This window comes from Carassius gibelio, chromosome B9, assembly GCF_023724105.1.
Source record: "Carassius gibelio isolate Cgi1373 ecotype wild population from Czech Republic chromosome B9, carGib1.2-hapl.c, whole genome shotgun sequence".
Taxonomy (NCBI): Eukaryota; Metazoa; Chordata; class Actinopteri; order Cypriniformes; family Cyprinidae; genus Carassius; species Carassius gibelio.
In genome coordinates, this window is record NC_068404.1 from 25,017,086 (window position 1) to 25,028,840 (window position 11,755).

The 11,755-nt window shown below is 37.6% G+C and overlaps 1 long non-coding RNA gene across 2 annotated transcripts; it reads left to right on the forward strand.

Annotated features, from left to right (window-relative positions):
- Positions 1-336: 336 nt before the first annotated feature.
- Positions 337-4,065, forward strand: LOC127965460 (uncharacterized). Of its 2 annotated transcripts, none has more exons than XR_008155304.1 (6): positions 337-794; positions 1,688-1,787; positions 1,953-2,903; positions 3,045-3,129; positions 3,635-3,762; positions 3,883-4,065. It is a non-coding gene; the product is annotated as an uncharacterized LOC127965460 (long non-coding RNA). The 2 variants fall into 2 exon arrangements; XR_008155305.1 differs by having other exon boundaries at positions 2,788-2,903.
- The last annotated feature ends 7,690 nt before the right edge of the window (positions 4,066-11,755 follow it).

Sequence of the window (11,755 nt, forward strand, 5' to 3'; positions counted from 1 at the left end):
TCATGTACATTGTTGTATGAAAATACACCATGTAAATATGCCAGAATTAGTAAAAAGATATTATTTTTCATCTGCAGTCCCTAGGCCTGTGACATAAAAACTAACAAAAAAATAAATAACCAACAATCATATAACATTCAATCACTATGACAACAATACACATAAATAAAAATATACATCAACAATACAAACAAACAAGACAAAAATTCATAATTTCATTTGCTGGGTTTATGTAACTAGAGCTTGATGGGGCGCAGGTGTGGCCGCTCAGCCCGTGACGAGCAGGTGCAGGTGTAGTAGTTGTAGTAGTATACTTTATTGTCCTCGAGAGGAAAATTGTTTTGGACTAAAAAATTGCTGCATGACCTACATACAATCTACATACAATAGACAAGTAAAAAAGATAAAACAAACAATATAAAAGATAAAATAGAAAGAAAACCTTAAGATAAACATCTGTTAAACAGGCACACAGATACTGGTACAAAGGAATTCTTCTATCGATTTAGCTTACACCTTGGGACTCTGTATCTTCTGCCAGAGCAACCCATTCTCACTCCAAATGCGTCAAAAACCGAAGCATGGTCAAGCGCCCCTAGCGTCACTTTTATGACGCCAAATGTGCCTCTCGGCGTCGACTATCGAAGCACTACGACCTTCATTGCTTTCAGTGGGAAACTTTTGGCGTCAGAATTCGACACGAGGACATGAGATGTTTATCGCTATGAAATCACGTTCAAGAAGTCTCATTCAGCACACATCGCGCGATACTTGCTATCAGTTCCACAGTTTGGGTGAGTAGTCGTATATACGCTCTTTTAATGCCTTTTATCAAATGTATTCTGTCGTCTTTATTAATCAGATTAGTGCCATATGTTTAATCGCTGTATTATATCGGTCATCCGCGGCTGTCTTTGAGTTTCATTGCGTTTAAATAAATGAACACAGCTGCTAATTAGTGTGATTAAACTCTATCTGTCACGTGACGTGCCATAGACCTTCGATTCCGTTTTATATTATTATTAATTTCAGGATCAATGATGTAAGTTGTATTTGTAGTAAAATCATGGTAATCACGACACAATAATAAATGAAATGTGAAGTTAAAACACAGTAAATGGGACATTAGTAACTGTAACTGTAGTTTTACTATGATATATTAATAATCAATACAACAATACAATAATCACCAAACCAGCTATGTTTGTATCACTGTAATGCTAGTGTTTTTATGTGCTTTTATATGACAGATATCACAGTAATCATGTGTTCTGTACCATGCTTTTAATACCTTTTAATGTGAATCCAAAAAAATTAAAAATAAATAATAAAACATGTATTTTTCCATCTTGCAGTTCATTCATATCAGTTTATATATATATATATATATTTTTTTTTTTTTTAATATATATATATATATATATATATATATATATATATATATATAATATTTTATATATATATATATATATATATATATATATATATATATATATATTTATTTTCATATATATATATATATATATATATATATATATATATATATATATATATATTTATTTATTTTCATATATATATATATATATATATATATATATATAAATATTTTGCTCACAGATCATTATTAACATTCTGTATATAATTCAATTTTATTTTCTCTCCCCTTTTTTATTATTTATATTTTTAGCTGAAAAGACGTAAAGGCAGTCAGCCCAGTGGTGTTTCTGGAGAGGGATTCCTTCAGAAATGGAGAAGACAGAAAGCTGCGGAGGCAGATATTTGCAGCAGTAAGTCTGTGATAGTTTGTCTCTTTTATCAAAAATTCCTGCTGTTATAATTTGTACAGCATTTGTTGTTTCTTAAACTGTTGCACTGTCCAAATACCCACACTTGCCATCTTTTCACTTGACCACTTGATTACTTATTTAACGTCTTTCCTGTATTTGGCCTAGTGTTCGAGTGAGCATGATGACCACAAGTGTGTGTCAAACTTTTCATGACCTGATGACTGTGTTTCCCAATCCTGATCCTGGAGAACCCCCGCACTGCACGGTTTTGGTGTCTCTCTTATCTGCCTTGGAGTCTTCACTGATGAGCTGATGAGTTGAATCAGGTGTGTTTGATCAGGGAGACATCTCAAATGTGCAGTGTTGGGGTTCTCCAGGACCAGGATTGGGAGCCACTGCCTTATGGGACACTTATGTGTTTAAAGAGATTTTTAATATCTAATTATCAATATTTCACATACTGTACATTGGACAGCTTTCCATGACCTCTTGTGAGATCTCGGCAAAAAGTCTGACGATTTATTCCAAAACATGATGCATGATGGGATACACTAAGCTTTGTATAGTGCTCCGGAGCAGTATTGGAGAGGTTTAGTGTGTGTTAAGGACGCTGTGCTTTGGCATTATTAAGACCGGGGACAGTCTTGTGCACACACTGTCACATACACACACTCTCAAGTGGCCAAGACTGCAAGTGTGGGTATCTGGACAGGGTCAAAGTCTTAAAAATGATCCCTAAACACATCACAGTCTTAATAATCCAGTTTAACACTTGTATGATATTGTACAAGCCCCAGGACGGTCTCATCTGACACTATCAAAAGAATTCATATGACTATAGCTTGTTATTAATTACTTGCTTTCAATAATGGATTCATTTAACATTTAATTATACAGCATCTTTACAGAGGTGTAATGTACAAGCTGCACGTAATTAATAATATGTCCTTCCTTCTGTCTTACAGGATTTTTTCCAGATAATGCTGTTCTTCTTTTTCAGGTCTAAAATATCGAGCTCAACAGCTATTTTAAGAGCCAACCCTCACAAACCTTCCTAAAACCTAAAAGAGCTATTACTGAGTCTCAGCGAATCTTGCCATGATCAGCTCTTCCCAGGTACATTTGTTTAGAATATTTTTTAATCAACATTTACTCCTCAAATGCTCTGGTCTGAATCTTACTTTAAATTAACTTAATTATGTTTAATGAGCAATATTAATTGCAAAGAGAGTAAGTAGAGATTTTCTTGTTTCACAGAAGAGAAGGAAGACCAAGGAAATTATTTGCTCAGGATGAGAAATGAAGACGGCCATCTTGTGCTCAAACAAACAGAAGTCCTTTGGTATGTGTGTGTTGAAGCAATGTTATACAACATTTTATGATGATCTCTCACAGAACTGGTCATGTCAGCCTTGATTTCGTTTTATACTATTACAATTACAGCATGTTAGCAAAGTGTGACTGGACATTTTTAATATTATGTTTTTAAAAACACACCACCTGTTTTAAAAGCAGACAAGTATCATGAAATTGGTTTAGTTGATATAAACACCAATTGACATTATTTCATTGTTTTGTAAATGTTATGTTATAAATTGTGAATTGATAGTTGATTGGTTTGAAGCCAGGCCTTACACTGCACAGACTAAAACACATTTGTGAGAGAAGTCAGGAACTTTGGAGAAAGATTCTAGAGGAAAAAAACACATTTACTGCAACAACAGATGAATTCTAGAGTCTCTGAGAACTACACATGCTAATGTCTCATGAGCAAGACCTTTGCTTCTGTAACTTTTTCTTAATTCTTGCAGAATGACATATTTATTGCAGTATTTTTATTTGTACAGATGATCTCATCAGCCAAATGAGGGGTTTTGACCAAGTGATGCTCTTGAAAGGAGAGAAAGAAGAGGATGTGCTAAATTCTCTTCAGAGAAAAAGCTTCTCAAAAGGTCTTAAAGCAGCTTGAAGAATGGTAAGTGTACAGTACTACAAGGGTCATAGTTGCTCACCCTGCTAAAACCACACAGAACATAAGCTGCGCTCTCTGTCCATTAAACAACTTCTTCTGCATTGTGTGTTTCACTTTGACCAGGTCTGGGATGTTAGGACTGAGAGATCCTCTGGCTGAGAACAAGCTACACCACATCAGTGCTGGACATCAACCACAAACTGTTTCCAGACACGAGAGAAGAAGAACACGATGGGGAGATGAAACCAGTTTAGATGTGATGATGGGAATCATTATTTTCTGGAACAGTATCACATGTCTTATATGTATCACATGATCTGTATATCACAGTTGACTGGATGGGACTGTGTGACTTTTAAGGACATTTCATCACTCATCCGTGGGAACTGATTTATATATGAGGTTAATGTATCTTTGATGATAATTATTTTCATTGAATCTTATTTGTCTTGATGCTACTTTATCAACTTTATAGTCTATGCTTCAATAAAATGAAAATGGTGAATATTGTGTTCTGAAGATTCTTGGTAAATACATCATTTTACTAGGTAGGCTCATATGTGTTTATTTTAGACTTGGAAAAACGACATATTAATTATTGGGATTATTTTTTTATTTAAGACATGAACATTTTTGATCGGATTAATAACATCTGGGACATCAGTACACCAGAAAGTATTTTTTTATATTTTAGTAACAAATATGCACATTTTTTGTGAAATACAGGGAGTTACAAGATTAATTATTCTGCATTACAAGATGGTGCCATGGGCTTTATTGTTACAAACACTTAAGGGATAACTGAGAATGTAGCAGGAATGATCAACGTGGATCTTGTACTGCATTAAAACCAAGAGCACGCACATTACTGATGTCCAGCACCTGAGGAGCAAGATACGGGGGTGAGGAGGACATTTTTACACTGATTTCGGCTAATTAGTTATATATAATGCTAATATATATATATATATATATATATATATATATAAATTAATATTCTTAGCACTGCATGAATTTGTCCTTGTGTAATAGTGAAGTATCACAATGTGTATACATTGTCCTTGATTACTGCTTTACAGTGGGGAATAGATAATGGCAAGTTGTTGCAGGTTCATCCATTATATTTCTTGCCATTTACTTCAAAAATCAAAGAAATAATCTATTATTTTCATTATTAAATCATTTCTTTCTAATTTTTCCATGTTTCATCAGATGGCCTCACAATGTCCTGTCAAAAGGTATAATAGCCATGATGAATAGAATAGAAAACAGAGGACTGTGAAAACTGTCAGATATAAATGTGACTCAGATCAGTTTGTTGTTCATGATGAGGAGAATACATATATGTAGGTTTTACTGCCCTGCTACCCCCAGGGGCCCAGTAGCACCCCCCCGAAGAGCCCAAAACTGTACAATTCAAATGGCTGTAAATCAGAGTCCAATTAACATATCAAAGAGAAAATGGGCAGGATTATTACTTATGCTATGCTGATAAAATAATGTTGAGCTCAGTTTTCAGAAATAAGTGGAAAGCTGGCATAAAAGCATTTTAAATATTGCTCACTGTAAAATACCACATTTCAGCCTGCCTCTCAAATATATCACAGATGTTTGCACAATAAACATATTTAGATATCCAGTTTACCTTAAAATAAATAATTTATTTAGTTTCGTTAATAAAAAGTTTTAAACTACATTACCCACAAGCCTCCGTCGTTCTATCTATAGAAAGGCAACACTAGGGGGCTGTTTTTTGTAGTTCATTGAAGTTATGCTTAGGGTTAGGATTAGGATCTCGCTAAAGATGTCATTTTTCTCAAGATAGCAACACTTCATTGTTGACTTAATATATTACTAATGTGATGATAGGAGCAAAACATACTTTTTAACATGATGCGCTGTTTAATATGGGTTAAAAGATAGTCCAACCACAGATTGTCCTGAAAAGTCATAGCCAATGACATCTAAGCTGAGCAGCAGCGTCACACTTCCTTATACATGTATGACAGATGTCTTTCGTTTTTCGGCTGAAGGGATAGATTCGGTTAACAATAGATTAAGCTTGCTACTTATTAGATTCTGTTTTATTAACGTCTTCACCTTCCTCCGTTGTTCAGCTTGACAAAAATTGGGCAATATTGATGTGCACATGCCCAGCAGTCGCAGTTGTATCCAACAGATAGATTCCTCTCATTAAATATAAGACACATTTTTAAGATTTGTATTTTTTTTTTTTGACCAAAGACAAATATATTTACTAATCAAATGACGTGCTTCTAAAATTTACATTGTATATTACATTGTGTTTTAAAGTTAAAATTGTTCACATTTGTGTTTCTGTGATTTACCATTCTCTACCATTTGAACCCTAGGAATAAAAACAGAAATTATAAATTAATGAATGAATGAATGAACAAATAAATACATAAAGCATAATAAACATGCATATTTTTGTAAGGATCTTCCATTATTTATTGATATGTCAAACTCATTTAAAGACAACATGCCCAAATTACTACACTGCATCCTCTGTCACCAAGCTCGTTTTTGCCACCATAAAGAATAAAAAGGCAGTTATGTTGTAAACATTAACTATTTTCAGTATGCAAATGAAAATGCTTTTATTAAAAAACAAAACAGTAAATACAGTATGTCTTTCAGAGAACACTGGAAAAAGATCAATTTTATTAAAAAAATTAAATTGACCAAAATGTTATACAACACAATGTAAATGTTTCAAACTCACAAAAAAATACCATGAAGACATGCATGTCAAGTGTGCAATATCATCTATAAAACTCAATCAGCACAGCATCAAATAAACACTGATTGTCTGAACAATGGAAGACAGAGAAAGTGTTCAGGAAAACAAACACCTGCTAGCTTTGACAATAACATCATGAATTCACTTCATGACTGGAGCTAGGGGATGACTGTGTATGAATATCTCCTTTACTAAAACTCTTAATTAAAGTCTAAAAAGTTCACTGTATGAAGCTTGAAAAAGAGAACAAAATGCTTTATCAATACGAAAAATACTATTTTTAACTATTGTTTTCATCACTGGTTCTGTAATGTATTCATTATGAGCTTATAAATAAAACAAAGTTACATCTTCTGCAAAAATCTAACCACTGCAAAGTCTAATCACTGATCCAGGGACCATATCTGTGTGTGTGGGGGATAAAGAGTTAACGAGGTGAGTCCTTGTGCATGATGGAGAACTGCAGTGTTATCCTCAAACAATCCTGTAAAACAGAAATATTACATTACATTCAACTTATACATTACACTGTGTTTTGTTTAGACCATAAAAGCAGCCTCTGTAAAGATGCTGTAAAATTAAATGTTAAATGAATCCATTATTGAAAGCAAGTAATTAATAACAAGCTATAGTCATATGAATTCTTTTGATAGTGTCAGATGAGACCGTCCTGGGGCTTGTACAATATCATACAAGTGTTAAACTGGATTATTAAGACTGTGATGTGTTTAGTACAGTATGTGAAATATTGATAATTAGATATTAAAAATCTCTTTAAACACATAAGTGTCCCATAAGGCAGTGGCTCCCAATCCTGGTCCTGGAGAACCCCAACACTGCACATTTGAGATGTCTCCCTGATCAAACACACCTGATTCAACTCATCAGCTCATCAGTGAAGACTCCAAGGCAGATAAGAGAGACGCCAAAACCGTGCAGTGCTGGGGTTCTCCAGGATCAGGATTGGCAAACACAGTCATCAGGTCATGAAAAGTTTGACACACACTTGTGGTTATCATGCTCACTCGAACACTAGGCCAAATACAGGAAAGACGTTAAATAAGTAATCAAGTGGTCAAGTGAAAAGATGGCAAGTGTGGGTATTTGGACAGTGCAACAGTTTAAGAAACAACAAATGCTGTACAAATTATAACAGCAGGAATTTTTGATAAAAGAGACAAACTATCACAGACTTACTGCTGCAAATATCTGCCTCCGCAGCTTTCTGTCTTCTCCATTTCTGAAGGAATCCCTCTCCAGAAACACCACTGGGCTGACTGCCTTTACGTCTTTTCAGCTAAAAATATAAATAATAAAAAAGGGGAGAGAAAATAAAATTGAATTATATACAGAATGTTAATAATGATCTGTGAGCAATATATATATATATATATATATATATAAATAAATATATATATATAAATAAATAAATATATATATATATATATATATATATATATATATATATATATATATATATATATATATATATATATATATATAAACTGATATGAATGAACTGCAAGATGGAAAAATACATGTTTTATTATTTATTTTTAATTTTTTTGGATTCACATTAAAAGGTATTAAAAGCATGGTACAGAACACATGATTACTGTGATATCTGTCATATAAAAGCACATAAAAACACTAGCATTACAGTGATACAAACATAGCTGGTTTGGTGATTATTGTATTGTTGTATTGATTATTAATATACCATAGTAAAACTACAGTTACAGTTACTAATGTCCCATTTACTGTGTTTTAACTTCACATTTCATTTATTATTGTGTCGTGATTACCATGATTTTACTACAAATACAACTTACATCATTGATCATGAAATTAATAATAATATAAAACGGATCGAAGGTCTATGGCACGTCACGTGACAGATAGAGTTTGATCACACTAATTAGCAGCTGTGTTCATTTATTTAAACGCAATGAAACTCAAAGACAGCCGCGGATGACCGATATAATACAGCGATTAAACATATGGCACTAATCTGATTAATAAAGAAGACAGAATACATTTGATAAAAGGCATTAAAAGAGCGTATATACGACTACTCACCCAAACTGTGGAACTGATAGCAAGTATCGCGCGATGTGTGCTGAATGAGACTTCTTGAACGTGATTTCATAGCGATAAACATCTCATGTCCTCGTGTCGAATTCTGACGCCAAAAGTTTCCCACTGAAAGCAATGAAGGTCGTAGTGCTTCGATAGTCGACGCCGAGAGGCACATTTGGCGTCATAAAAGTGACGCTAGGGGCGCTTGACCATGCTTCGGTTTTTGACGCATTTGGAGTGAGAATGGGTTGGCCAGAGGGAAGCAGTTCATATTGTGAGTTAAAAAAAAATGACTCTGATCGCCAATGATCCTTTCCACCTGGTTAAGAATACATTCCTCATATAAATCCTGGAGGTTACAATCTCTCTCATGCCCGACAATTTTAGATGCTGTCAATATCAGGTGCATCAACTTAGATTTAAGCTTCACTGAAAGATTACCAAACCATACTGTGATCCCATACCTAACAATACTTTCTAAAACAGCTTTATGAAACAGCCTCATGACATTTTTGTTCACACCATACAGACGTAATCTGCACAAGAAGTACAATCTTTGTTCTAGGTGAGTACAAACCTATTCAATATGTGTATTCCATGTAAGTGATCTCTCTATATACACCCAGATACTTGTAGGTCTGCGACTGGGTAATATGATGGTTGTGTATAACCACTGGTTGATGGTCACCAATACATTTTGAATCAAATACAATTTCCTGTGTCTTTTTTGTGTTAATTACCAACTCTTTTTTTTATCAAACCAGTCAACAAACATACTTATTTCTGCTTGATAAATGGTGCTAACCTTATCATGCTAGTAAAGTAGACTTAAAATGGCTGCGTCATCTGAATATTTAAAAACATATTTCTGCGAATGCCGGTTTGTGAAAAGTGTAAAAAGAATAGGTGAACTGACACAGCCTTGAGGAACACCAGTACCAATACTCTTTAGCTGTGAAATGCAACCATTTATTTTTACACATTGGGTTCTGTCTGTTAAAAAAGAATAATACCATTTGGTAATAAGTGGGTCAACACAGCGGCTTAATTTTCTCCATTAACAGTTGAGGTTGGATAGTGTTAAAAGCAGAGCTAAAATCAATAAACAGTAGCCTGGCGTAAGCTTTAGGACTCTCTAAATGTTTCAAAATCAAGTGTATGATGCTATTAATAGCATCCTCAGTTCCTCTCCCTTGCCTATATGCAAACTGTAAGGGGTCTAATTTGTCTGCAACTCCTGCTTTTAACATAGACACAACACATTTTTCAAAACATTTCATAATCACAGATGTCAGGGCTACAGGCCTGAAATCATTATTGTCCAGTGGTCTAGCAATCTTGGGGACAGGTATAATTAGTGATATTTTCCACAAGCTGGGGATCCACAGGATCTTCTCCGGCTGCCCCTTTATGGTCAGGTCTGTCAGGGGAGAAGCTAAGGAGGAGAAGTTAGGGATGAAGCAGTGATAGTTCCCCGCCAACCCCCAAAAGGCCTGTACCTGAGTTTTGGAGGTAGGCCGCAGCGCGGCAAGGATAGCTGCCACCTTCTTCTCTTGCGGTCTTATGAGGCCGCGACCCATCTGGTACCCCAGGTACTTAGCTTCGGCGAGGGCCAGGTGACACCCCAGGGGGTTGGCGGCCAGGCCAGCCCTGCGTAGTTTCAACAGCTCCTTCCGCAGCCGCTCCAGATGGTCCTCCCAAGTCTCAGAGTGAATGATGACATCATCGAGGTAGGCCGCCGCGTATGCTTGGTGTGGCCATAGGAGGAGGTCCATCAGTCGTTGACTCGCTGGAAGGTGTCCAGGGCCCCATGGAGGCCAAAGGAAGATCCCGGTACTGCCAGTGACTGCTTGGGGTCGAGAAGGCCGTCTTCAGTTTGGCCTGTTCCGTTAAGGGAATCTGCCAGTAGCCCTTGGTGAGGTCGAGGGTCGAGATGAACCGAGCCCTTCCCAAATGGTCCAACAACTCGTCGACACAGGACATTGGATAGCAGTCAAAGTTGGAGACTTCGTTAAGGTGGCAGAAGTCGTTACAGAAGCAGAGGGTGCCATCAGGCTTTGCAACCATTATGATGGGGCTGGACCATGGGCTGCATGATGATTCAATTATGACTCCTATTATGACTTCAATTATTCAATTATGACTCCTAACCTCAGCATCTCCTGTACCTCTTCCTTGACGGCGTGTCGCGGAGCCTTCGGGACACGGAAGGGCCGCTGCTGGACGATGCTCCCCGGTGGTGTGCAGACGTCGTGCTCCAAGACTTGGGTCCACCCAGGCTGGGGGGAGAACATATCAGGAAACTGACTGACCAGGTGTTGCAGCTCCAACTTCTGGGCGGCCGAGAGTTGAGGATCCATATCAACAACCACGGGATTTGAGTTGGTGTAGGCAGAGAGCTGAGGCCCAGTTCTTACCCAGAGCCTCAGGAGATTGATGTGGTAGAGCTGGTCCTGTTTCCAATTCTTGGTGGCCAAGAATTTGCAGGCGGCTCCTCCCCCCTCTGCTGTGTGACACAGTAAAGCAGGCCATTTTTCACCATGAAGTGAAATGAGCCCGACGTCTATTGGCCAGGTGCCGGTTGGCGCAGCGATAGTAACCCACCCCGCAGGTAATACTCGGGTGTCGCCGTGCACACGTGTAATGGGAGCTTTGTTTTAGCATCGGCCTGGGGAGGTAGGACCGACGTTTTGACCAGGCTGATCACACTGCCGGAGTCCTGAAGGGCGAGGAATGGGCAGCCATTTACTTTCACTTCCGCCCGCAGCGTGTTCTCTGTGTGCACGGCGCAGCCTGCCATCCAAGGTCGTCCCGGGGAGCGGGGTGCTTCAGTGGGCATGGGCTCATCTTGATGGCCGGGAAGCGCCGGCCCGCTCACCAGTTGCTGGGTGCCCTATGGCGTGCGCCGCTCCTGGACCACCCTTCGGGGAAACGGTGGCCCTCTCCCCAACCTCCCAGTGTTGGGTGGCCTCCGCCAGCTCAATGGCTTCGACCAGCTCATCCACGTTGGTTGGGTTCTGCATACAGGCTGCCTGACGAAGCGGGCTGGGAAGGGCCCGCAGGAGATGGTCAACCACGACGCGCTCCGCTACCAGGTGTATGGTGGGACCACGTGTCACAGTAGTTCATGTGGTCGATTATTGTTTCTTATAA